Source organism: Danio rerio, chromosome 22 (assembly GCF_049306965.1).
Source record: "Danio rerio strain Tuebingen ecotype United States chromosome 22, GRCz12tu, whole genome shotgun sequence".
NCBI classification, from domain to species: domain Eukaryota; kingdom Metazoa; phylum Chordata; class Actinopteri; order Cypriniformes; family Danionidae; genus Danio; species Danio rerio.
In genome coordinates, this window is record NC_133197.1 from 6,036,278 (window position 1) to 6,064,274 (window position 27,997).

Sequence of the window (27,997 nt, forward strand, 5' to 3'; positions counted from 1 at the left end):
GACGGTTCAATAGTAAACAAACACTGAGAACAAAGTAATACTTGAGCTTTTCACTGGCGAGTCTAGAATTTGCCAACCGTCTGTCTGGAGTGTGTTTTTGAACACCTTTAGAACTTTAGAACTCCAATTCCATTTAGTTTCCATGGCAACAAAAGGTTCGATGAAAAAGTTTTTTTCGATTCGAAACATTAGTTCGGAATTCTGACAGTTACGTTGCATCTCAATTCAGATACTATCCATGTTAAAATAGTACTGGAAATAAAAAAATATATATTTGAGGACCATAGTATGGTAAAAAGAGTATGCCAAAGGTTCCCGGATGTTCTTTTTCCGGTAGAAGTTCGACGTTTAGAACTGTCCATACTCTAACAGCTAATATTGTCCATAATACTTTGCGCGTTAAGGCTGATTTTTACCTCATACAATAAGTTTCCATCTAAAGCTCCTCCATGAGACTCGACACTTTTAAACACTCGATCCATCTGGCTCATGGCTTTCAGCTACCACACACACTTGTCAACATTACCAAGCCAACCAATCACAGATCTTGTGATGCACATTGTTGCGATGTGTGGGCGAGGTGAGGCAGCGTCGGCATCAACAACGGCGAGGGCTATGCAACCACGCAAAGGCTTAGCCGGACCATATGAGTGTGCTTGACGCAGATATAAAAAAATCAGGCTTTAGACATGACTTTGTTTAGAACTACAAACTTGGGAAAAAGTGTAAACAAACATGGCTGACACGCAAGACCAACCGTCAAGTAGAGAGACTTTGGTACAGATGTTTGAATGACTATTAATAAAAAAATATCTAGTCTACAGGAAATACTTTAATCCCATTTTCATGCTATATTTATCTCCAACAATGTGAACTTATATAAAGATGTGTTTGGTCATTAATATCTGAAATAAAAATTATGCAAAGACCTCAGGAGATTTCTCTGCATAAAAAACTCGCGACTGGCAGATTCAGCTGCTGCTGAATCTCCAATAAGGTAGGAAATTAAATATAAAAGACATGTGGATGATGTGTCGAGATGATTGACATAACTAAGCAACATAATGGTCTTTTAATGAGGAGGTACAGTAGCATGTCCCAAAGCTTGCACACTCTTTTGTTATAAACTCAAAAGCATGTACTACTACTTCACAACAAAGTACATACATTTAGGGCGTAATATAAATAGGCTAATTGGGATGCAACAATGCATTGTAAGTTGTAACTGTGCTGCTCAAAGAGTTAATCTTCAATGCTGAAACCTCATTCATTAAAGCTGCTGCTGGCCTGTCGGGTCACGTGTGCATCTGTGTTTTGTTTCGGGCGAGTGAACGGCAGAAATGGTGGGACGTCTGAAGACACAAACCGGGGGAAAGAAAAGCTGCACTGGGATGAGCGCTTTTCCTATTTACAGACAAAAGAAGGTCTTGTCGTGTGAACACACACATGATCTTCTGTCGAGTATAAAGCTGTGTGTATCTGCACACAAGTGTCTGAAAGCTGCAGATACTGATGCTCTTCATTGGCGTTATTTTGCAATAATCAATGTGTGTTCACTTGAGAAGGAATGTGGATTAAGAAATGGTTGTTTTCTGAGAAATTGTTTGTTGATTTGAATGATTTTTGAGATAAAAATGATAATGAGTCTAAGGCGGGACGTCCATTATGATGACTGTATCAAAAAGTGTCCAAAAATGATCCTATAAATATGGAAAGTATAAAATTACATTGTCGACTTTAATGTTTCACATCATTTGTGATATTAAAAGGTAAAATAATTCAGAGATACACATGTTTAAGGCAGAAATTAAACATTCATTTATTCATTAACATCCGCTTTTCCAGGGTTGGGTAGCCGGGGCAACAGTGTCAGGATAGAACCCCAGACACTTCCTCCAGCTCCTCAAGGGGGATCCAGAGGCGTTCCAAGGCTAGCCGAGAGACATAGTCCCTTAAGTGTGTCCTGGGTCTTCCCTGAGGCCTCCTCCCGGTGGGACATGCCTGGTACACCTCCCTAGGTAGGCATCAAGGAGGCATCCGAAACAGAGGCCCACGCCACCTTAGCTGACTTCTTTCGATGTGGAGAAGCCGTGGCTCTACTCCGAGCTCCTCCCAGGTGACAGAGCTCCTCGAGCCATCTAAAAGGGTGTGCCCTGCCACCCTACGAAGAAAACTCATTTCAGACGCTTGTATCTGTATCTATTGGGGAAAAAAAACGCTCCTCTTTACTGTCTTTCCCTCTCCGCTTCACACACACACACACCAAACTGCAGCACCGCCCCTTAAAGGACCCGCACATTTTACAACACGTGTAAACATAACGGTTGTTTGTAATCCAATATGATTTTTTTGTTATTATCAACATGTTGCTTGCCATGTGTTGTTGATGTAAGAATGTATTCAGTTTGATCGGAATATTCACAATGATTTTAACGAGTGCGCGTTAGAGCTGCCACTGCACACACACACACACACACTGTGAGGTGGGGAATCCAGTCATAGGAGCTCTCAACTCGCCGCACATTCTGCCTTTATATTCTGCTCTGTGTTTGTCATAAAGTCCTGCTCAATGCAGGTTTTGTATCAAAATGTGACTCCGAGGGCAAATCTGCTCCAGCAGTTGAGTGAAACTCTCAGCAGTTTATCAAACTTTTCATCGATCATTTTCCCCGCAACTGACAGCAAGAACGAACATAGAAGCGTAGTCTGATCGACAAGCAGCACCAGCATGTGTTCAAAAGAATCTAAAACGCCAAATAGGATGAATCTATGTCGCATATCTAAAGTAACACTATCTGTATCTAGCTTCTCGTTTGTACAGTGGCTCTGAACAGTCAAAACACCTCTAAGATAGGCTTTACAGACATGACATATTTGTACATCACTGTAACACGTTTTATTCAAGAACAACTGAGCTGGCTTCAGCCCTTAGCTCTTTCCTTTTCATTTTATTGAAAGTATATTTAACTTGCTTGTTGATTAAATCCCATTTTGTTATTTAACCTACTATTTTTACGCAACAGTCTTATGCATATTAATTTGCTATAAAGACAAGGAAATAATTTATTTTTTGCATGTTGATTCATGTGAAATCGTGAATATAAGTCTATATAATCACCTTGCAATTTTGAAATAATAGCTTTTTTGCTCTGAGCATAAACTATTCAGTTTATAGGAGCGGTTCAATCTTTTCTGATGTTTGCTGAATAAAAATAAAACACTTTGAAATATTTATAATTATTGGCCTATATATATTGTAACGTTCGCTCGCAGAACGTATTTTGGATAAGTGTGTGCGTTCGTTTGTATGTGGGTGTGTCGTTTCATGCATGTGTTACAGGTACGAACGGCATTGGAGGATCCGCATTTCGTGCTGATGACGTTGGCCTCCAAGTCTGAGGAGATATTGGTTATCGGTATCGGCTAAAAAAATCTATATCGGTGCATCCCCACAAAAAACAATTCGTAAATACACAAATCCAATTCGTAACTTCAAAACACAACTGATAAATACAAAAATTCAGTTCGTAACTTCAAAACACAATTCATAAATACACAAATCCAATTTGTAACTTCAAAACACAATTTGTAAATACACAAATCCAATTCGTAACTTCAAAACACAATTCGTAAATACACAAATGTAATTTCGAAATTCAAAACACAATTAATAAAAATACAAAACAATTCATAAATTCAAAACACAATTCAGAAATATACAAAACACAATTCGTAAATACACAAATCCAATTCGTAAATTTAATACAGAATTCATAAAATTACAAAACACGATTCATAAATATACAACACAATTTGTAAACGCACAAATCAAATTAGAAACTTTCAAACACAATTCCTAAATACACAAAACAAAATTCGTAAATTCAAAACACAATTTGTAAATTCACAAGTAAAAAATCAAAAACATTCACCCAAGTGAATTGGATTTGTGTTCTTATGAACTGTGTTTGGCATTCACGAATTGTGTTTGTATATTTGTGAACTGTGTTTTGTGTATTTACAAATCATGCTTTGAAATCACGAACTGGATTTTGTAAGTATATAAACTGTGTTGTGCATGTATTAATTTTTAAGACTGATCTGGCTCCATAGATACAAGCAGCTCTGTTTCAGTGCGCAACAAGAGGAAGTGAGGCATCCGCAATAGCTCAGGGTCAAAAAGCCGAACGTTTGATTCATTCCCATTACATCACTGCCGTCACACGCATCATTTCTGGCACAGATTTCGCTGATGTTGTCATAGCGGGGATTCAGAACGGTCAAACAGGGTTTTTGGCCATATGTGTGTTTTGGGCTCAGCTTGCTTGCTAACAGAAGGGTTTATAGCGTCTGGCATTCTCTGGCTAACTCGATTAGAGTCTCTGATAAGTGAAACATGACCTGAGCCTGTCCTGAGCTGCCAGAGATCCGTTCTCTGTCTCTCAATGTCTTTGCTAAACAAAACCGTAGCATATGACAAGGTCAAGTCAACATGAGTCTGAGAAAGAAGACTGATAGCTCAACATCTGATAGTGAAAATTCAGCTTAAAACTATTTTCGGTGTTATATTTCTTGGGATATCTTAGGATATTGGTGTAAATGTTTAGTTTAATAAATGGTTACAAATCTCAAATTCTACACTGTTAAATTACTCTTGCTGCCTTAAATTTAGTTGAATCAAATGAACATTTCTAGTCATTTAAACTTACATCAGTCAAGTTGAACTTTGTATAACTTCATTCATTTAGCTGAAACCTGATTAACTTTTTAAAATAAGTTAAAGCAACATAAAATATTTGTTGTGTTCAAATTTTTCATTACATCTTTGAGAGTACATGTAATGCAATGGGAAAAACAACAACATTTAAGCAACTATTTGCTAAGCGAGTCTTTTTCTTATACAATACAAATAATATCTTATATATAATAACTAGGCATAGGACGATAAACGGTTTCAAGGTATACCAATGTTTGGAAAAGTCAAAGGCTACGTCTGAAACCCCCTATTACGCAGTAGATACTGAATTTCAATTTAAAAGTACTACTCGGTCGTTAGAAAGTACGTTTTACACAGAATGAAAAGTATGAATGGAATTTGGACGTATTACATCTGCCATTTTGTCATGTGACCGACCTTCGTCAGTTGCATCACTTCAGTCACATCATGAATTCTCTCATGGGGCATCATGGGATAGCGCAGCGTGCATGGAATGTGCACTTAAGAATCTCGCCGGAAGTAGTAAGTCATCCGGGTACTTCTCGCATACTGATTTTCGAATTCTATGAATTCCGACATACTACTCGGCTCACATACTGATTTTAGCATACTGTATAGTAGAGCTGCACGATTCTGGCTAAAATGAGAATCGCAATTTTTTTTGCTTAAAATAAAGATGACGATTTTCTCACGATTCTGTGGATGTAAAATAAAAGTATGGTAAAAACAAACATATGGCACAACCTCGATAATAATAATAGTATGTGTAGATCTTCTGGTTTCTATAAATAATTCTATTCTACTTATAATAATTCTGATGTTGATTTATTATGTTTGAGATATATGCTTGCAGTCTGTCATATTAGACAATTTTATTCACTGGTAAAATCAGACATTTGCCATTATCAGATTATATTCAACAATATATAGGCCAGAGTAGTTATACTGACATTATAAACATTTATTTAATGCACAACGGTGGGTTCACTATGAAAGAAAAACATATCAAATGCTTGTCAGAATCATTACTCTAAAATGCGATATGATCATTTAAATGAAGGGCACACTTTCGGTTTAATTTTAACTGCTAAGTGCTTGTTCATACTTCGCACGCGGCTCCCAAACGATCTCTCTGTGCCACAAACTGAATATTATTTACAAATGTATTACCTGTAACTCGCAACATATGCAGGTTCTGTTCACTAAAGTAGACGCGCGCGTCTATCATGAAGTAGAGCGCACGCTCGCGCCCTCTCTGTGATAACAGTTCACGGTCAGCAGCTCACGTCACGTGTGATTTCCCGATCGCGAAAACATCATTATATTAAGACAACGACATTTTTTTGTGAATTTTACCTTATAAATACAGTATGTGACTCATTCAACATCATTTGGAGGTGTCAATGTCACCGAGCAATGTGTGTAAAACAATGAAAAGACTCGTGCAGCCGCCTTCTCTCCTGAACTTGAAAATATTATTGGCAGAATCGTTGAAATGCTGGATTAATATCGTCAAGGGGGTCGAATCGAGATCTTTTAACGATTAATTGCGCAGCTCTAATTTTTGCGATTCTGTCAATCATATTGTCAAGTTCAGGAGAGAAGCAAAGGCGGCTGCACTTGGCTTTTCATTGTTTCACGTATGTTGCTCAGTGACATGGACACCTCCAAATAATGCTAAAAGAGTCACATACAGTATTTATAAGGTATAATTCACCTAAAAATGTCATTTACTTTACATCAACAGAATCGTGAGAAAATCTTTAAAAAAAAAAATTATATTAATAATTTGCGATTCTCATTTTAGCCAGAATCGTGCAGCTCTACTTCAGACTATATCGTACAACCAAAATCTATAAGGTTGCATCCTTAATTGTTCTGCTGGTTAAAACATAACATATAAATGTGTCTGAATGCAGAAGAAGCCTACGTCAGCAATGCACTGCTTTTGATGTGTGAAATGTAACATTTTGAAGGTTTGTAAACAAAAAAAAAAAGTCAATTGGACAATGCAGTTGTTTTAAAATACAATATATTAACATTTTAATGTAGAAAAAGCCAATGTGGGTGTCTTTATGAGCACAAATACAGCATACGGGCTCTTATATGCAGTTGTGTCATCACTCATATGGCAAGTCATATCTCTCCGGCCCTTCGTTTGGGATGCTTTTCATAAACCGACCCCCATGCCAAACTAAATGAATAGTCCTGGTCTAGGGGGTCAAATCGAGATCGCGATGTTTTTCCGATTAACGTGCAGCTCTACACAATAGCATCCTAATGTTTAAAATAGGGTTGTAACAATATACCGGTATAACGGTTTACCACGATTTGAACGTGCACGATTATCATACCATGAACAATTGCATATCAACGGTTTTAACCCTTAAAGACCGAGACAGGCGCCCGCGGCTAAAAATAAGTATTGCTCTTAAATGTTTAATAACTTTTGATCCGCTGATCCGATTCATACAATTCAAAGATTGGCATAAAGAAGAGAATCTCAGCTTTCCAGTGCTGTATTCCGGACTTTCAGAGGCTCCGGAATCAGTGCGGTTACATCATCAACATTTGACAACGCTGATTTGACAAAGAAACGCTCGTCACTGTGTCTCCGGACAAACCAGACATGATACATTGATGCATTGTCCCTCCTCCATGCCCAGATTGGTTCAAACTCGCTATATCACAACCAATAAGCATAGGTTTCGCTTTTGTTTGTGGACCAACAATGAGCTTTTTGAACAACACGGAATGAGAGAAAGGCATACATTTATGCGCGGCTAAATAAAACGCAAAAAAAAAAAGTTTTGCATGAAATAATTCTCATACTTAGTACTTTTGCATGCACAGCAGCACAGAAACATGACAAAACAGTGACACAGCAAAGACGAACTGCTGCTCTTGCTGTTTTCAAAAGACGTAAATGAAGATGCAGCTGTTTGTCTGCATTGCATACAACCATATCCAAATCCATATCCACAGACAACCATATCCATGCTGGCACATAAAACCTAAGGATGTTCCATATTGAATCTAGTTTCGTTATTTAACTATTTATAGTATAGTAAATATTTATATCTATTTTTTACTGAGGATTTGCACCATGTTTATTTGGACTTTATTTGGATTTTGACACATTATTTATTATTTTCTTATTTTTATTTGTTCATTGTAAGTGGTGTTGTTTATAGTAACTAAAAATATATTATTTGGAAAAAGTCAAATTTGCTTCACTGTTCTATTATTTTGTAACATACCGTATACCGCGAAACCGTCAAACCGTAGTATTGTTTTAGACGATTATCATACCGTGAAAAATTCATACCGTTACAACCCTAGTTTAAAAAAAATATAATCAAACTCATTAGGCGACCGCTAATAAATAAGGGACTGAGTAGAAGGCAAATTAATGAATGATCAAACTCATTAAAACTTTACTTTCTCTTTAAAAACACAGGAAGCTGAAAACATCAAGAGCCCTTTTAAATGTTAATTAAGCGTAATGATGTGTTCAACAGAACTTGACACTTATTTATAGCCGCGTGCGTAAGGCAACCGCTCGACGCATCGCATGACTCAGTCAAAAAACCCCAGCAGAGCTTCAGTCCTGGAGTCCAGAGCATTAACTATTCAGTGGCAGACTCCACTCCAGAGGGACGCAACCTGGAAACACACCATGACACTTCAGCAGGGGCTGAAAACATTGAGCAACGGCCAACGAAAGCAGAAGTCATGATGATCTGATGCCATCGTTATGAAAGTAAAACACATTCCTTCAGGAGAATGAGCCCAAACAAGCACGGCATGAATAAGAGTGTGTGCATGTGTGAGTAATGGTTGCGGAGTGAATGAAGGTGGAGTGAATGTTTTGAGTCCTCAGGCAATATTAAAAGCACACAGAGATATGTGTACACACAAATAAAGCGTGTGCTATTGTGTTAATACCACAGAGATGTACAATAGATAACAGATCAAATCTGTGCCTAAAACAAACGTTTACGCAGGAAAAAATTTTATCAGAATCAATAAACCACTGGACAAGAGCTAAACTATACATTAAGACAATCAGTCTTTTTAAACAGACACTGGTACAGACTAGGAATGCTCAAAACAATCGATTAACCATTAACCAAAAAGGTGCATTTTTAACCCATTAATAGTATCAGTTTATAGTATCATATTATTTTCAATATTTTTTTTAAAGTTTGGCTGCATAAGAGGCTGATCACACTGAACTTTTTTTTTTTTTGTCCTAAGAGGTGAATCTTTTGAATGGTTTACTAACAGCCATGAGTGTTTTGCACGCTGCTTGTTCGCCCTGCACGCCTCACATTTTTGCTGTTGCGCACTGTGTGCTCGCAGTTGAAATTAGTCAACACTGAGCGGTAGAGCTGTGAACCTACACTAGTCTCACGGTTCGGTTCAGTTACGATTATCATGCCATCGATTCGGTTCAATTCGATATTTCGGTGCATCATGGTGCATTGACGATGCTTTTCATACACAGTTTTATGTTTATGTGTGTGTGTGTTTGTGTGTGAGAGAGAGAGAGAGAGAAATGGAGTACTTTCATTCTCTCGATCTCAGTGAAATAGGGGCTTTTGTTGTATATGTCAGTGCAAGACTGATCCAGCAAACACACACAGTGAAATTGTGCACAGTTTATGAGTTTTAAGCGTTGTAAATACTTGCGTTCGCCTCCCTCGCGACAGAGCGCATATGAGGTAAATGACGTCAGTAATAACCGGTTATGGTTATTACTAAACCGATACTGAATTGTCTGCGTCTGCATCGCGGTGCACCGAAGAAACGATTAATTTTGACACTCCTACTGAGCGGAAAACGTTACGTCAATCGTGGCTTTTTCATTCTTCAATCGGATATAAGCAGAGGTGGGGTTTCCGTTGAGGTGACAGCAGTGTTTGTGTTGTCAAGAAGACTACGCAGAACTTTTAATGATGTGGAGAGAATAGTGCTTGCTGTTTCAAGTTACCCAGAGCTGTATGACTTTACAAATCTTAAATTTTGCAATATTATTAAATATTACAATTCTAACAATATGGACATAATTATAGATTGACAGGTTTTTCACAAGTGTAAGTTTGGAAATATGAGGGGAGTAAACCAAGTAGACACCTAGACCTTGTTTCGGAGCCTGACGCGTTTCCCCAGTTAGCGCGGTTCGTTTGGCATATGTGAATCCAGCAATCGCGCTCGGATTTGTGCCAAAACAATCGGTCTGAGATCACCTGAATGAGGTGGTTTCGGCTCGATTTTAACGAACTCTGGAGCGGATCGATTGTAGTGAGAAAGCGATACGATCCGAACCAGGCTATATCACAGTGTATTATGGATATGTAATAGGCATATATATGAAGACAGAATGATAGGGCTGGAGGTCATTCCTACTGGTAAATGTGTGATTCATGTCAAATACGAAAGTGAACGCATGCTAACTATTAACGAGAGCTGTTTATCCGTTAGGAAAATTGAACGAACTGCAGTCTTGGTCTATCTGTTATTTCACTCTATAATGGAGAATTCTAGCCAATTGCTATGTATGAGAAAGTCTTCTTATTTCTGGAGACGATGTATGTGGGTGTCACCATTCAAAATTAAAGCACAGATTTTCGCTTATACTGTCTTATTGCTTATGGTCATAAATAAAAATAAACGTGACTTGCTATTCTGGTCCGTTTAGAAACTTTGAAACTTTTTAGAACCGCACTAAGAACAAAGAGCAACATTGTAACAATTTTAATCCCGTTTCAGAACAAAGGAATCGATCCACAGGTGTGAAAGCAGCCTTCTAAACTAAGAAATGCCAATATGGAACAAAGATATGCCAATTGTACCAGCAATTCTAGAGTCAGCTATACATATGTGTGTGTGTGTGAGAGGGGTATCTGTGGTCTTCAGTCGGCACTGATGAATAAATGAAGTCACTCAGACGTTCCCCCTGAAACCAGACCAACCCCACTGGACCAACTAGTGTAATTGGCCTCCGCTGAGACTCTGGGTCAAAGACGAGCCTCCAGGACATGGTGAAACATGACAGGGGTGCGTGTGTTTGTGTGTGTGTGTATGCTTGACAACACACTTCTGCAGAACCAACAGAAAGAGCCTCAGTGAAGGAGATTCAATGCTGGATGTTCACTCTAAAGCACTGGACAATCCACACAATTCCTTCAAGTTTCCCCAACACAAATCGATTATCGTTCATTGATTTTCCTTTAGCTTAGTCTCTTATTTATCAGAGTTCGTCACAGTGGAATGAACTGAAAACTATTGTGGCTTGTTTTTACTGCAACCCAGTGTTGGGAAACATCCTTACACACTCATACATTACGGCCAATTTAGTTCAGTCAATTCACCAATAGTGCATGTGTTTGGACTGTGGGGAAACCGGAGCACCCGCACCAACACCGGGAGAACATGCAAACTCCAAATGCCAGCTCACCAAGCCGGGACTCGAATCAGCAACCTTCTTGCTGTGAGGTGATAACGCTAACAAAAAATTGCTTAAGTTAATTAACAAAAAAAACTCAAGAATTGTGTTGATTCAGCCCATTTTAAATAAGTAGTTGGAACAAGCAGCAAAAAAAAAAAAAAAAAAAAAAAAAACGTGTTGAAGAAGTGAATGTTCCTCAGGAGATGTAATGACATTTACAAGGTCTAGAGTGAGAATGAGGTCTGGCTGGATTCTCAAGATTCACCTATTCATAAAACAAAGCTTTGCTAAAGGCAAAAATAACAACGAAACAATAATGACAACTTCTCAACAAGAGCTATTAAAGTAAACAAACCATCGGCTGAAAAAATGTTCCACAAAACTCCTTCATGTTGTCCCAACACAAATCGAGTTCACTTATTCATTTCTACAAGTTTAAGTGGATTGAACATAAAACAATGAAGTTTTCCCCAAAAAAACGTAAGAATTATTGTGGCTTCAACTCATTTTAAATGAGTAGTTTGAACAATTTTTTGAGTGTAACTTGTTTGTTAATTTGATTAATGAAGAATCATTGCATCTAAATTTAGTTTCTGCAGATATCAATGTCAAATTTAAGACCTTTAATACCCTTAAGTATTACATTTAAGACAAATATCACAATATCAAAACACCCATAAACAGAGATAATGCAAAATCACAAAATTTACATGTGGACTAGTGAAATATAGAATTACAACACCAAAAAAACCAAGCAACAACAAGAATGAAATTAAATGAGCATTAGATGTAGCGTTACATGGATATTGAAAAAATAGGACCTGTGCAAAAGTATTTTAAGACCTAGAGCAGTGAATTTAAAACTTTTTAAGGCCTAAAATATAGATTTTTAAATTTTGGACTTTTTAGGACCCAGCGGAAAACCTGTATACACTGTATAAATATAACAGAAATGTATTCAAATTGAAAATAAATCAATAAAAAATGTAAATATTCATACAATTCAATATTACAAAAGCATTCAATGCTAATAAAGAAGTTGTTAATGGTAAAACTGTTTCTATATGAAATGAAGAGATACGAAATATGAAAAATAAAAATAGTATGAAATACAGATATAAATTGAAAGCTACTAATAATACCAAAGCCTAAAAAAATTACTAAATTATATACTATAATAAAAATCCAAACATACAACTAAAATCTGCATTTTTAAAAACAAACTTTCAGCATGTCATTGCTAACAAAAATCTCAAAATAGTGAAATGGTAAAATAACTAAATTAAATACAAATAAAAATAATAATGAGACAATCATTCATTTTCCTTCACCTTAGTCTTTATTCCAGAGGCTGACACAGCGGAATGAACCACCAACTATTCCCGCAAAAGACTTGTGCAGCGGATACCCTTTCAGCCACAACAATATTAATAACAATTATAATTAGCAATAATAATAATAATAATAATAATAATAATAATAATAATATCTCAATGGCAAAAAAACAAAAATAAATTAATAATACTAATACTACTACTACTACTACATATCTCAATGCTAATAAAAAAGCTAATTAATAAATAGTATCTAAAAAGAAAATACAGAAAAAATTTAATTAATAAAAACTAACAACATCATGTTGACAAATAAACAAACAAATACAGGCTAAAGTATCTAAAATGAAACAAAAAATTATTTTGAATGTCAATAAATAAATTAAAAAAAACAAATCCAAAAGAATCTCGATGTTAAAATTATAAAAATGCAATTAAAATATTCTAAACTTAACATTAAAAATCTAAACACTGAAAATAATTAACCTTATTTAGTTCAATCCTTTATTTAAAAGCATCCTTATAATATTAGCACAAACATATTTTAACGTTTCACACCTATAAAAATAACCCAGACACGTGTAGTGATGCCTCGTGTCTGTCACTTCTGACAACTGGTTTCGATTGTCATTTTCAGTAATCACCCACAAACCACACAAGCGCGAAACGTCTCAAACGACAGGTTTCAACCGTTTTACCACAACCGGTGCAACCAGAGTCAACTGGATCGTTAAGACGTGAACATCTGAAGAAGTTTCTCTCAACAGGTTCCTCGAGATACTTCTCATTCTGCACATCAACAAACCCTAAAGACGTTTTCTTTGGAAGAAACACCATTCAAATACCATTAGCATGCAAGTGATATTAAAATCCCATCTAAAAGTTCACTCTGAACCCAGTTTTTCTCAAGCACTTTGGGTTTTAGACATCAATCGAGGTCCTTCCCACCGAATCGTTCAGCTCTGGAATGTTTCTGCAGTCTATTCTTAGTCCTAAATCTACAATATTAGTTCAAGACGTCGAATGTGCTTCCTGCAGAAAGCCAACTGCAGATAGACCAAGGCTGGACCTTATGTAACATCATCATGTTATGACAGCAAACCTGGGCTTTGGTGTAACTTGCGCAGTAATGTTTAGCTTGTGTGAAGCACGTTTATTAAAATGAGAGCCAAAAATGTGGATTTAGTCATTTAAATGTGCTCAAAATGGAAAAAAGTTGCTTATAAACCAATAAAGCAGTGCATATAAGATATTATGTTCAATGGGTGCATTTACGAACCATCGTTTTCCAATAAAAAACAAATAAATGAAAAAATGACGCAAATTTGTGGTCCTTTTTTGGACGAAAATGGCATTTTGTGGGTCTGAATATGTAAACAATTGGTTACAGGGCGCAAGGTTTTAAAAATAATACATTATCTCTATATTTGTGTAGTGCGTTTGGTCTATATACACATGCGAGTGCTTGACGATCAAAAGCAACAATAGTAAACTACAGAAACGTTCGTGCGCAATCTCATAGTGTTTCTTTAAAAATCGATATCGCATCTAATGATCTGCCATGACAAGGTCTGTCACAATAATCAATATATTGACTTATCGAAGTACACAAAGACATGAGCTAAATTTTTGGTCATGCAACATACATCATTCATCAATTTGTTTAATTTAATAATTGTCGTCAACATTTGATCAGGCTGCACATTTAGAAAAAACGTTTAATACAAATTTACATGTACATTCTTTACTACTGCTGTCAATGTTTACATTATGACAATAACTTAAATATTTAATTACAGAATCTTGATAAGTTTAAAATGAAATGATTTTGTGCCTATTTGAATTATATTGCTGCTGTATAATCCTTATATGATCGTCAGCGGCATAAAATGCGCCTAAAATGACAATATTATCACTTATCGCAATAGTTTCAGTGCTAATATATAATCCCACAGAGAAAAAGCATTAATCGTGACAGGCTTAGCCATGTACAGTATAATACCCGTCAGTCGCTTTCATGGACACATGTAAATAGGGATTATTTCGATAATATTGTCTGCTGTGTGCAAAAATATGCAAAACACAAAGGGAAGAGTTTGAACCTTCTTAATTAATAAAGCTAACAATAATACAGAAATGCAAGTCATTAACGATTAGGGCCGTTTAAATTACGTTTTTGGATTTTGGCTGCATTCTTGTCATGTAAATGTAGCCTCGATTACACGTCGACGTGCCATACAAATTATTAACTTTGTATAGTTTTTTATTGTTAATAAAAACTTATTTAAAGTATAAACATGTTTTAATGTTTCAAACAAGAACGCCTAGTTCTCAGGACTGGTTTCACTTGGTTTTCTTGCTTATTGGTCACTGTTGTCTGTACGCAAAACCACAAATGCGAAAACTTTTCCATTATGCATACATTGCTATGGTGTAAACATATCCAGAGCCTTCTGAAGTCATATGATAAGTATAATGAATGAGATTATAGAAATATAGAAACCATTCATTGCTTTATGAATACACAGTGTGTGTGTGTTTGAAATCATTTTCAGAGCTTGTCAACAGCAGTCTGCATTCATTTTGAAAGTAATAGAAAAGACATTGGCTGCGTCTGAAACCGCCTACCAGTCAGTAGGTACTGCATTTCAATTAAAATGTACTATTCGGCTGTTAGAAAAGTATGCTCTATGCAGTATAAATGTGAGCAGTATGAATGGAATTCACATGTACAACATTCACCATTTTGTTATGGTCACATGACAGGGTCTCTGCACATTTTATAACAGCAAATTTAATAACTTTTAAGACCTTTTTAAGTCCTCTAAAAAGAATATTTAAGACTTTACCTAAACAAACCAACAAAAAAAAAAACAGGAAAATGTTCAGTGTGACAACACAGAATGATGTGGTGAAGCATTAGCGTGGCACAACTCACCATAGCAACGCTCAAGATAGGTCAAAGGGACGCGAAAACTTTTATACCAAGTGTTCATTGACCTTACAACCCTGACAACGGGGTGCCGGTTTCGTCAGTTGACCAATGTCTGACATGCAAATCATAAAGTATACAGTATAATACCCGTCAGTCGCTTTCATGGACACATGTAAATAGGGATTATTTCGATAATATTGTCGGCTGTGTGCAAAAATGTGCAAAACACAAAAGGAATAGTTTGAACCTTCTTAGTTAATAAAGCTAACAATAATACAGAAATGCAAGTCATTAACGATTAGGGCTGTTTAAATTACGTTAAATTTAACATTAAATTTAACCCCCCCATTAACAGTAAAAAAATAATGTTTTTTTTACATGACAACAGCCTTTTTGAAAATAATAATGGACCAATCTAAAAACGGGTTACAATGTCAGTCAGTGTAGTTAACAATTATACAGAAATGTAAGTCATTCATCTTTGGGGCCGTTTACACGACACCGATTTTAGTCCAAAACACAAATTTTTTTTTTGCTTATTTGTTTATGCTACAACACTTTTGGGACGAAAAAAAGAAAATGCAGAAATCTTAATTAAAAAATAAATAAATAAATAAACAGTAATGACAAAAAATACATAGTACATACCCAGTCAGAATAGTTAAGAACAATACTGAAAATTTAAATTATTAAAAATGTATTATTAATTATACAACCCTGACAACGGGGTGCCGGTCTTGTCAGTTGACCAATGTCTGACATGCAAGTCCAACTGTTTAGTTTTGGTTGCTGTGTTCATGGACTCACCGAACATTATGATGAAAGTGTCCTTGTTTGCCCGTAAAATTAGTTCCTTCTTTAGGTATGTGGTAGAGCTGTGAACCTACACTGGTCTCACAGTTCGGTTACGATTATCATGCCATCGATTCGGTTTAATTTGATATCTCGGTGCATTGACGGTGCTTTTCATACACAGTTTTATATTTTCTCCACGGCAGCAATTCTTGTATTAAAATGTATGAATATATTTATATACTATTTGTAAAACTATTTTGTCATTTAATAAAAAAAGTCAGATATATAAACTGTACCTTTAAACAACTCGAACATTTAGCAAATAATATAAACAAAAATAAATATCCCGCTGGCTTTCTGATCCTTGTCTTGTTCTCTTACACCCCTTTGATTGGTTACACCCTCAACAAAAACGGTTGCGATTGGCTCTTGCGCGCTGCTCACTTCATTGTGCACAGTTTCTGAGTTTTAAGTCGTTGGAGTGTTGTAAAATACTCGCGCTCGCCTCCCTCGCCATATAGCATATCAGATAAATGACGTCAGTACATAACCGGTTATGATTATTACTAAACCAAAACCGAATTGTACGCATCTGCTTGGCGGTGCAGAGAAGAATAAATTAATCTTGACACCCCTAGTATGTGGCAACACCAAATCGTGCTAAATAAGCTGGTTTTTCCCTTCCACATGTGAATGTACTCGCACACTCTGAGTCAGGGTACATTGCTTGAAAAACTAGGTTGTTGTCCTCATTTAAGGTGTACGAGTGGTGGCGGCTTACGGTTTGAAATACCCACAGTATTTCGGCCTTAAGTGTAGCTGCATTCGCAAAGCTGCTGAAGGCATTGCTTGAAGTGGACGGCCTTGAGGAAGGCTGAGAGATCGAAGTGCTCGATGAGAACATACTTATGGGCAAGCGACTTGCCTGCGACGACACATACTTCTTGTGCTTCTCTGCTTTCATGTGTGAATCGAGCACTTTGTGGCCCATTGTCCCCAGTTTTATCATCTTTTAACATTACTGGCTGTTTTCTTCAGCCAGCCCCGCCACTTTTCGTCTTTCAACCAATTGTCATCAAACAAACATTTGCCCATGCTTGCGATTTTGCAAAATGCCATGGTGGCGAACCATCAATGCAACGCATTCATCAATCACTTACTCGTATGTCACCGATGGAATGATGCAGGTTGCACCCACGAAGTGCTGCCCCCAAATGTTGCGCTGGTCAAATTGCGATTGAAAAAAAATAAAATAAAAATGACGAGTCGGACATGAGATTTAGGATCCCACATGAAATTTATGATCCTCCTTGTGGAAAATTACAGAATTCAAGACATTTTCAGACATTAAAAGTCAAATTGTCAGTTGCGTCGCTTCACTCCCATTCATGAATTCTCTCATGGGGCATCATGGGATAGCGTAGCGTGCATGGGATACGCACTTCAGAATAGCAAATCATCATCTTCTCGCATACTGATTTTCGAATTCTATGAATTCGGACGTACTACTCGGCTTGCATACTGATTTTAGCGTACTATATAGTATGGAAGTGTGCGAATTCGGACGCAGCCATTGACATTAAATATCTGCTGAGTTCAAAGTCTTTCTAAAATATTCAACATGTGAAAAATTTAAAGGTATAGGCAGCAACAATGCAATAAAAGATCTGTGAAAGTGACTACAAATGTTGTATTCTGGATGCAAAGCCAGCAAATGATAAGGAAACACTGTCCACTACTGTTGTTTAGGTACTCATTTATGGCTATAACACTCATTCATTCATTTTCTTTTCGGCGTAGTCCCTTTATTAATATGGGATCGCCACAGTGGAATCAACCGCCAACTTATCCAGCATATGTTTTACACAGCGGATGCCCTTCCAGCTGCAAACCATCACTGGGAAACATCCATACACAAATTTACACATATATACTACGGACAATTTAGCCTACCCCATTCTGGCTATTAATATATATATATACACCGAAAAACTAAATTTTGTTTTATTTAGCAGTTTAGTTTTAACTTTATTGTTTGTTCTGCTTAGCACAGAAAGGAACTTTCTCTTTAACACTGGTACAACAACATAAATAAAACCAAACAACAATCACTTACTAGCAAGATTCATCAAAACAACCACAAAAAATTTATTACTGCAGAGTGCAGATCATTTTTAACAACCGCAGCATTCACATTAAACAGTGATCCGATTTAATACAACAACTGCAATTGAGATGAATTACTTTTTATAGGCATTTCTTCGGGCTCTAGAATTTTTTAAGCTTGCGTCCTGATGGTAACATTTCAAAAACTGAGTGAAGGGAAGGTGTATTACCTTTGAAAATCACAACCGCAAAATAAAAATTTATAAGTTTTATAGTCAAAACGTTAAGAAAGGCCAGAATACATATTGTTTTTTCAGTAAAACTATACATATATACATATATACATACATACATATATATCATGTATTGTGTCATGTAAATGTCCAAAATTAGTATTGAGGTAAAGTTTTATATTCAGACATTCTACTTAATAAAATAATTTCACAAAAACATTAACTGCAAGTTCTGAATAGTGAAATCATATCAGCAGCCAATGACGATCAATGTACAACAATGTTTACAGTCAATAAATAGTGCTAATGTTGTTTTAAAGTCAAACTTATTTGTGATTTCAGAACCAATATTCAAAATACCATGGTAAACAATATAGAGAGCATGTAACAAGTTGTTTCTGATTGGATGTGCAAATATAAACCCAACTTTACCTCAATAAAATAAGTGGTTTCTGAGTGCACTAGCTCTTCTAAAACCAAACTTTCCCTCAATGACACACAAACAAATGTCATTGTCAAATCCCTTCAGCTCAAAGAACTCTAAAAATGCCAACAAATATACCTACAGTAATTTTTTACTAAGGTAATTTCATATTCACACATTCTTTGCCTTCTTAATTTAACTTTGGAAAAGCATTGTTTGCAAAACCTAAACAGTAAAATCATATTAGCAGCCAAATGGCTATCAAAGTTTAGCATTGTTCACAGCTAAATAAATAGTGCTGATGTGGTTCTAAAGTCATTCTTACATGCAATTTCAGACCTAATATTCAAAATACCATGGTAAACAATTTGGAGAGCATGTCATTAGTAGTCTATGATCGAATGTGCGACTATAAAACCGAGTTTACCTCAACAAAATAAGTAGTTTCTGAGTGCACTACACTGTAAAAAAAATCTGTAAAATAACAGTTAAATGACTGTATATTTTAACGGATTTTTTCCGTATACACGTATTACGGTTGTTTTTCCGTTTATATACATTTTCGAATTGCATTATGGGAAGGGGATCGCAGCTCAGGCAGCGTTTGATGGACACCGGGACATATTTCTTCCTCTGTTTTTTCCCTGGTAAGTACGATTAATAAAACATATAACAATATTTTAGTTAAAATACTGCTTTATTACATTTGTATCGTTATTTAAAATGATTTTTGTCTTGTCTGAAGCGGCCATGGAAAGTACAGCAGTAAATTACGTTTAATATTGTTAACAAGATCAGACTTTATATCATTAAGATCAAACTGAGCTATGAGTGGTTAAATGTAATTTAAACAAGCATTTATCTAATGAATTTTTACCTTTTTATGCGTTTTCCTCATCAGTAAATATGATATCTGTTCATTTACAGTTGTTTGTCCGTATTTTTCTAAACTGCCGTGCGCGGGAAGTGATGTGACGTCCCAATCACCCACTCACTCCCTCTGCACCTGCGCGAGTCAGACTGGATTAACGGTAAACGTCAGCTTGTCAGTGAGAGTGTAAAAGGTATGTTAATTATTTTATAGAGATAAAAATGTTTTCTTTGTACAGTGCATTGAACAAGGGATAGCATTTAAAGTTTGTGACACTGTGTAGTTTGGTTGATATAAGTTATAGTGATGAAGGTGTATTTCGATGACTGGTTAACGTTACCATTAATAAACCTTAACGTTAACGTGTTTCAAACGCTCGTAACACCTGACCGTCTGTGTTTGTTTGCATATTAATAAATAATTTCATATTTTTACTGACGTTATCAAATGTTAGCTTTAGTTTGACCGACGTATTAAGGCTGTGTGACCGAGTTTCAGTGGAACAGCTTTGCTGGTTTTTAAGTAACGTTATAAGTTAGACCCGCGTGAAATTGAGGCATTAGTAACTCGGTATGAGGGGAAATACACACTCATAAAGTTATTATTAGTGGTGGGCCGTTATCAGCATTAACGTGCTCGTTAACGCGAGACTTTTATCGCGCGATAAAAAAATATATCGCCGTTAATCTATTCTCAACGTTGGGTTGGGAGCTGGGTGACTTTCATACTTTGGTAGTTTAGCGCGGATGTATACCTGACCGGTGAGCCGTCTGACAAACAAGTGCCCTTCTGAATCAAATCAGCAGGATGCCTGACTTTAACTGCAGTTCGGCAGTTTCACTTTAACTCATGAACATTTCATTCATCCCGCGTAACAAACTGGGGTATTAGACGCAAATAAGAAGCAAGAACTGATGAGAGTGTTATGGAATTCAATAACGCTCACCAAATGGAACGAAAAAAAAAACTTCCGCATTTCGCGACGTGTGTTTGTGTGTAACAGATAACAGAGTGATACAGTAAGTGTGTGACATTTAAAATTATATATAGTGTTTAAACTGTCATGCGTTTTAGGCCTCAAATACAACGTGTACCTTAAAGCACACAATTAAATGTTTGTTGTAGTCGAGTTGAACTGTCATGGATATTATACTTATGAACGTCTTGTCAACTTGCAGATTCAGCCAAGTTCACTTTTAAGAACCTCAACGGCTGCTAATATGAAGATATAAATATGAGTTGTTCTTCCACAGTCCTAAAATTCTTCAAACTAACTGTCAGTTCGAATCATTATAGCAAATAATACTTTCTTTACTATTAGGAGATCAGGAGTTTTATTTTAATGAAGCCTTGATAATAGAGTGAACACAATGCATAACACATGGTGTTATCACAAATGAAATCTTTTTATGTAGATTTTGAGTCTGAGTGTTTTGCACATATAAGGTTCACTGATATTTTGTTTTGTTGACTTCCAGGTTCTTTTCAAGTACATGGTACAGGTAAATTAGATTCAATCCAAACTGAATTTGAATTAATATGGACAAATGAAATAAAATACACTTGGGATTTTAAATGTTTTAATTTTTTTATTATTCACAACGTTTGTGAAGTCTAAATGTATACTGTCTCAAACTGAATGAGTGTTATTTTTGTTGTAGGTGTGTTGGTGTAAAAATTAATCCTGACTGGTCAGTACTGCATTTTTAACCATAAAAATTATGATTTATATTTAGCATTGCATCTATTGTCATTTTACCAAGAATGTGTTTGCTCTTTCAGAACTCAGGCAGTTGTGCTGGACCTTCTGTACTTTATACAGGAGATGACAGTAAACTTTCAAGTTTAAGAGGTAAAATGTTCAGGGTTTTTCTGTTTGATTTTGAGTGTTTTGTAGATATAAGGTTCACTGATATATGATATAAGATTTGCTTTATGTTTATGCTGTCATTTTGGTTATAAGTACAAGGTACATGTACATTTTCACAGCAATCTAAATTAAAATCTTAAATTCAATCCAAACTGAATTTTAATTAATATGGACAAATTAAAACACACCTGGGATTTTAAATGTTTTCATTTTTTTATTATTTACAAAGTTTGTAAAATTTAAAAGTAGACTATATGCTGCATGTTTCAAACTGAATGAGTGTTATTTTTGTTGTAGGTGTGTTGGTGTAAAAATTGATGCTGACTCATCAGTACTGCATTTTTTAACCAATAAAAGAAACAATGATTTATATTTAGCATTGCATCTATTGTAATTTTACCAAGAATGTGTTTGCTCTTTCAGAACTCAGGCAGTTGTGCTGGACCTTCTGTACCTTATACAGAAGATGACGGTAAACTTTGAAGTTTAAGAGGTAAAATGTTCAGCGTTTTTTCTGTTTGATTTTGAGTGTTTTATATATATAAGGTTAACTGATATTTTGCTTTGTTGACTTCCAGGTTCTGTCATTTTGGTTATAAGTACAAGGTACAGGTACATTTTCACAGCAATCTAAATAAAAATCTTAAATCTTACGTTCAATCCAAACTAAATTTCAGTTGATATAGACAAATGAAATAAAATACACCTGGGGTTTTAAATGTTTTCAATTTTTTATTATTCACAAAGTTTGTAAAGTATAAAAGTAGACTACATGTTGCATGTTTCAAACTGAATGAGTGTTATTTTTGTTGTAGGTGTGTTGGTGTAGAAATTGATGCTGACTGGTCAGTACTGCATTTTTATAAATAATACAAAAAAAATATGTGTTTGCTCTTTCAGAACTCAGGCAGTTGTGCTGGACCATCTGTACTTCATACAGGGGATGACAGTAAACTTTCAAGTTTAAGAGGTAAAATGTTCAGCGTTTTTGTTTGATATTGAAGCTTTTATTTTTATTATTTGGCAAAACCAATTACTTGTACCTATATTTTTACTAAGTGTTTACAGGAACACATTTTGCTTCAGCAATTTTGAATTTTGTTAACATGTATTCAAACTAAAAGTACTGGGTTGATGTGGGTGTTTTATCTGGGTTTTTTTTAAGCTGCTACTGTAATCTGTTAAATGAATAAAGCAGTTATTTATTATTATTATTATTATTTATTTTTACAACATTTAAAATGTTACAAGTTTTTTATTTTGGTAATGTCTGTTTAAAATGATAAGAAAATAACTGGTCCACTGCTGAATCTCTTTTTTTTTCTCTCTTAGCCACCTGATGATGAGAAAGACATTTTCAATGTGGGCATCTTGATGGTGAGCCAGGCCTTCATGCTGATTTTGTGACCGTTTAATCTGTTTATCGTGATTGTAATAACATTTTTTTCAGGATGCAAAACTGGCTAAAAATCAACTTTAAATTTTAACATTAATTGTATGATAGTGTGGTTGATTTAACATTTTATTTAATGTTGGGTTCATTGTAAAAAATGATTTAATTTTGGTTGAATAAATGCTGATTTTGGGACAGTTTTGTCTATTTATCGTCATAGAATTAACATTATTTCAGGGTGGAAAACTGCCTAAAAATCAGTGATGACTTTTAACATTGTTTCAATGATAGTTTGATTGATGTTTTAACATTTCAATGTTAATTTAACTTAGGTCTGCTATCTGGAAAAGAACTAATTTTAAAAATGCAAAAAACTTATGAATGTGCCACTTGAATTTGGTATCACATGTAATTGGCATGTTATGGAATTTAACTATGGCAAATAAGTAAGAGGAGATGGAAAGCTATGATGTCTACACGTTTTCCTGAAACATTTGCAAGGTCAATTCTTTCTTGCATAAAGATAGTGGAAAAGAAGAAAAAGTATAACAAAATGGTTTGTCGTTTTTTTTATTTTGTTTTCTTTCCTTTGTTGTTTTTTGCCTTATTTTTGTTTCTGCACTATATTTATTTGATTAAGTAAATAATTTTTTAAAAATTTCTTTTAAATTATGTAACAGACATGTATTTGAATAATTTTACATAATAATTATATTATTTATATTATTATTAATAATATTAATAATTTAACATATAGGTGTGCATATAATATAGGAAAACAGCCAATTTTATATGTGTCACATATATCAAAAACCTATATTAAACCATATGTTTCTTTCCATATTCTTTCCATGTGGGCGTGTACCAGACCCAACACACAACTCACTTTTCTTTTCTTTTTTTCAGAAGAAGAGTCCACAGTCACAATAACAAGATCATTGAGCTGTCCCCTAATTGTGGTCAGCTACATGTTTAGTCTCTTATGTGCAAAACATTATGTAGCCTAAGGAAGCAGCCCTGACTCTGTAGTTTATATAAAGGTATGTTTTTACATTTTTAAGTTTATTTCATTTTTACAAGACAAGTAAGGTGATGCATGTTTGTTGTATTTACAACAGGAGCATGCTGAGTAACTATCCAGAACGTAGGTACAAAGCAGAAAAAAGGGCACCAAGCAGAAACATACCATCTAAACTCCTTCGATTCCTGTCAGACCAGAAAGACTTTCAGAATCCTTGGAAGATTTAAAGGTAATTAAGCACACCGATAACACTTTATAATAACTAAACACTATTGATTAATTTATTAAGCATTAGCAAAAAGTTCTGTTAAGCATTGACTCTACATTAATAGATCTTAGTATACAGTTTATAACTACAGCTGCAAATGCTGTAATCTTGACTTATAAGCACATCTATAATGTGCTTAATTATTTTGTTTTCATATTTTGTTAATGATTAATTTTTCATTCTAAATTTAGTATTGCATTATTTACAAACCAGTGATTTAAGAATAGTTGGTGTATTTTTTTTCTAATCATTCAGAATGTTTAAGTAAATGGTTAATAAACTATTCAAACTAACTTTTTAAATATCTTATTATTCAGGCATATAGTAATAGTTGGGCAGCACAGTGGCTCAGTGGCTAGCACTGTCGCCTCACAGCAAGAAGGTCGCTGGTTCAAGTCCCAGTTGGCATTTCTGTATGGAGTTTGCATGTTTTCCCCGTGTTGCTGTGTGTTTCCTCCGGGTGCTCAGGTTTCCCCCACAGTCCAAAGACATGCGCTATAGGGAAATTGATTAACTAAATTGGCTGTAGTGTATGAGTGTGTTTGTAAATAAGTGTGTATTGGTGTTTCCAAGGGCGTACTCAAACACACAGCAACACGGGGAACATCAAAAGTGGCTGATCTGTTCGGCTAAATATTTGACTGCGTGTTACTGCATCCCAAACGACTAAAACAAAATAATTTAAGAATTCACCACTGTGCTGAGAGAGAGCACTTCTTAAACTAAACGGGGCATCATCGATGATGTAAGAGTGCTCAGGCTTGAATGCAATGTGAATGCGGGATGTCGGGGGAGACGGTAGGGAGGACAAGCGTGCTTCGGCTTGGTTCAAGGCAACTGTACATAGTGCGAGTACACACTAAGCTGAAGGAAAATACATGAATGAATAGTAATAGTTATACTTGTATATAAAGTATAAAAAATAAGTATATAAAGTATATACAATACTTATTTTAATAAGTGCTTTTGTTAACTTCATCCAGTTTTGTAGCCTAAAGTGAGGATTGTTTATGCTTTGTAAATCCCCTTATAAATCACAATTAAAGGTTCAGTTATATTCTAAAAATGAAATTCATTTTATTGTATTAAATGAAAAATAAATCTTTTCTAAAATGAAATTACTGTACAGTTTAAACATAGCTAAATAACACTGAAATGTTGCATCGTAATATATCATTAAATTATTTTATTGTTGTTTTATCCAGTTTTATGTTATATTTTGTCACTCCTGCTATTCAACAAGGTTTCATATTTACAGTAATTACATTTTTTTAGATAAGACTGTAATGATTTATTGTTCATTTGATACTGAGCCTTTAACTGTCGTTTATAAGGATTTATAAATCATAAATAATCCTCACTTTAGATTAGGCCACCAAACTGGAAGAAGTTTTGTAAATAATGCAATATAATATAATATAATAATTAATATAATATAATATAATATAATAATTTTTTATATATATATATATATAAAAATAGTCATGTAAAATCAATCATTAAAGTTTGTTAACACAATTATTAAGCACATTATAAATGTGCTTAAGTCAAGATTACAGCATTTGTAGCTGTATTTATAACCGACTGCTAACATCTATTAATGTAGAGTCAATGATTAACAGAACTATTGACATGCTAGGAATCACCCCAGTTGTAAGTGAAATGTCATTAGTAATGTTTGTTTTTTGTTTGTTTGTTTTACAGCCATTGAAGTATCAGTATTGGAGAGGAAGAAGACCCAGTTGTATCGTCTGTTTCCTGCCATCTAGCAGTTAACCTGGTTTCTTAATGTAAAGTACTTGTAATTTGCCCACTTGTCCTCAATTATCTTAAAGCTAACATTTAAAACTAATTTGCTATGAGATTATTTGCCAAGACTTCTCACTGTGCGATTCACATGTCAATATGTATTATTGTTTGTATAACTAGCTATTTGGAATTCAAATGATTTGTTTTCATTAAAAAATCTGTTTTAATTGCAAAGTTGTTTTTGTACTAATCATTGTAAGTTCATAGATAAACTATTTACTGCTTCTCTACACATACAGTATAGAATAAGTGTTTTGTTTTACTATTGTAAACCATTAATAGTGTATTTCCCATATGTATATGTTAGTCCTTACCAATTGCCATTTCTATGCTGCTTGAAGACCATTAAATTAGTAAAATAATTATTTTTACAGTAGGTATCCCATTAAAACAAAGAATCTGTTAATTTTTTCACTGTAGGTATACTATTAAAACCCAAAAAACTCCTCTTTTTACAGTAGGTATACTATTAAAATACAGAATCTGTCTGTTTTTTTACAGTAGGTATACTATTAAAACACAAAAAGTCCTCTTTTTACAGTAGGTATACTATTAAAACACAGAATCTGTCTGTTTTTTTACAGTAGGTATACTATTAAAACACAAAAAAAGTCCTCTTTTTACAGTAGGTATACTATTAAAACACAGAATCTGTCTGTTTTTTTACAGTAGGTATACTATTAAAACACAGAATATTTCCGCTTTTTTACTGTTGGTATACCCTTTAAAACACAGAAAATAACCGTTTTTTATATAGAAAAACTCTTAAATTACTATAAAATGGTTGGTTATTTTACATTAGTTTAACTGTCAAAAAACTGATATTTTTTTGTTTTTTTAATGTGGACACACTTGTCAATTAACAGAAGTTTTCCGTTTTTAATTTACGGTAAAATATTTGTGTAATGAGCTGCCAGTACATTTTACCGTTTTTTTACGGAATTTTTTTTTAGAGTGTAGCTCTTCTAAAACCAAACTTTCCCTCAATGAAACATAAATGTCATTGTCAATTCCCTTCAACTCAAAGAACTCTAAAAATGCCAACAAATATACCTACAGTACTTGTCTCTTGGGATAAGGTTTATTTCATATTCACACATTCGACTTAACCTTCTTATTATAACTTTGGAAAAGCATTGTTTGCAAAACCTGAACAGTAAAATCATATTAGCAGCCAAATGGCTATCAAAGTATAGCATCGTTCACAGCTAAATAAATAGTGCAGATGTGGCTTTGAAGTCCTTACATGCAATTTCAAACCTAATATTCAAAATACCATGGTAAACAATTTGGAAAGTATGTCATAAGTAGTCTTTGATCGAATGTGCGACTATAAAACCGAGTTTACCTCAACAAAATAAGTAGTTTCTTTGTGCATAGCTCTTCTAAAACCAAATTTTCCCTTAGTGACACATAAACAAATGTCATTGATAAATCCCTTCAACTCAAAGAACTCTAAAAATGCCAACAAATATGCCTACAGTACTTGTCTCTTGGGATAAGGTTTATTTCATATTCACACATTCGACTTAACCTTCTTATTATAACTTTGGAAAAGCATTGTTTGCAAAACCTGAACAGTAAAATCATATTATTAGCCAAATGGCTAACAAAGTATAGCATCATTCACAGCTAGTTAAATAGTACTAATGTTGTTTTGAAGTCCTTCTTACATGCAATTTTAGACCAAATATTCAAAATACCACGGTAAACAATATATAGTGCATGTCACAAGTTGTCTCTGATTAAATGTGCAACTATAAAACT

The 27,997-nt window shown here is 34.7% G+C and overlaps 2 protein-coding genes and 1 long non-coding RNA gene across 7 annotated transcripts in view; 1 reads left to right on the forward strand and 2 right to left on the reverse strand.

The window, feature by feature from the left end:
• Positions 1-27,997, reverse strand: part of s1pr4 (sphingosine-1-phosphate receptor 4) — a 525,180-nt gene that overhangs the window by 482,305 nt on the left and 14,878 nt on the right. The window lies entirely within an intron of this gene.
• The window catches only part of cers5 (ceramide synthase 5), a 63,920-nt gene that overhangs the window by 30,229 nt on the left and 5,694 nt on the right, over positions 1-27,997 (reverse strand). The window contains exon 1 of one of the 3 annotated variants that reach the window (XM_073936292.1): positions 19,876-19,937. The gene's annotated coding sequence lies outside the window, so the exon portion shown is untranslated. 3 annotated transcript variants of the gene reach the window in all.
• Positions 19,605-26,461, forward strand: LOC103909524 (uncharacterized). Of its 3 annotated transcripts, XR_012397664.1 has the most exons (13): positions 19,605-19,645; positions 19,926-20,062; positions 21,348-21,371; positions 21,531-21,560; positions 21,652-21,721; positions 22,037-22,070; positions 22,163-22,232; positions 22,318-22,345; positions 22,640-22,709; positions 23,072-23,116; positions 24,039-24,172; positions 24,251-24,382; positions 26,126-26,461. It is a non-coding gene; the product is annotated as an uncharacterized lncRNA (long non-coding RNA). The 3 variants fall into 3 exon arrangements; XR_012397663.1 differs by lacking the exon at positions 22,037-22,070; XR_011008170.2 differs by lacking the exons at positions 19,605-19,645; positions 19,926-20,062; positions 21,348-21,371; ... (1 more) ...; positions 21,652-21,721; positions 22,037-22,070 and adding an exon at positions 22,555-22,584 and having other exon boundaries at positions 22,204-22,232.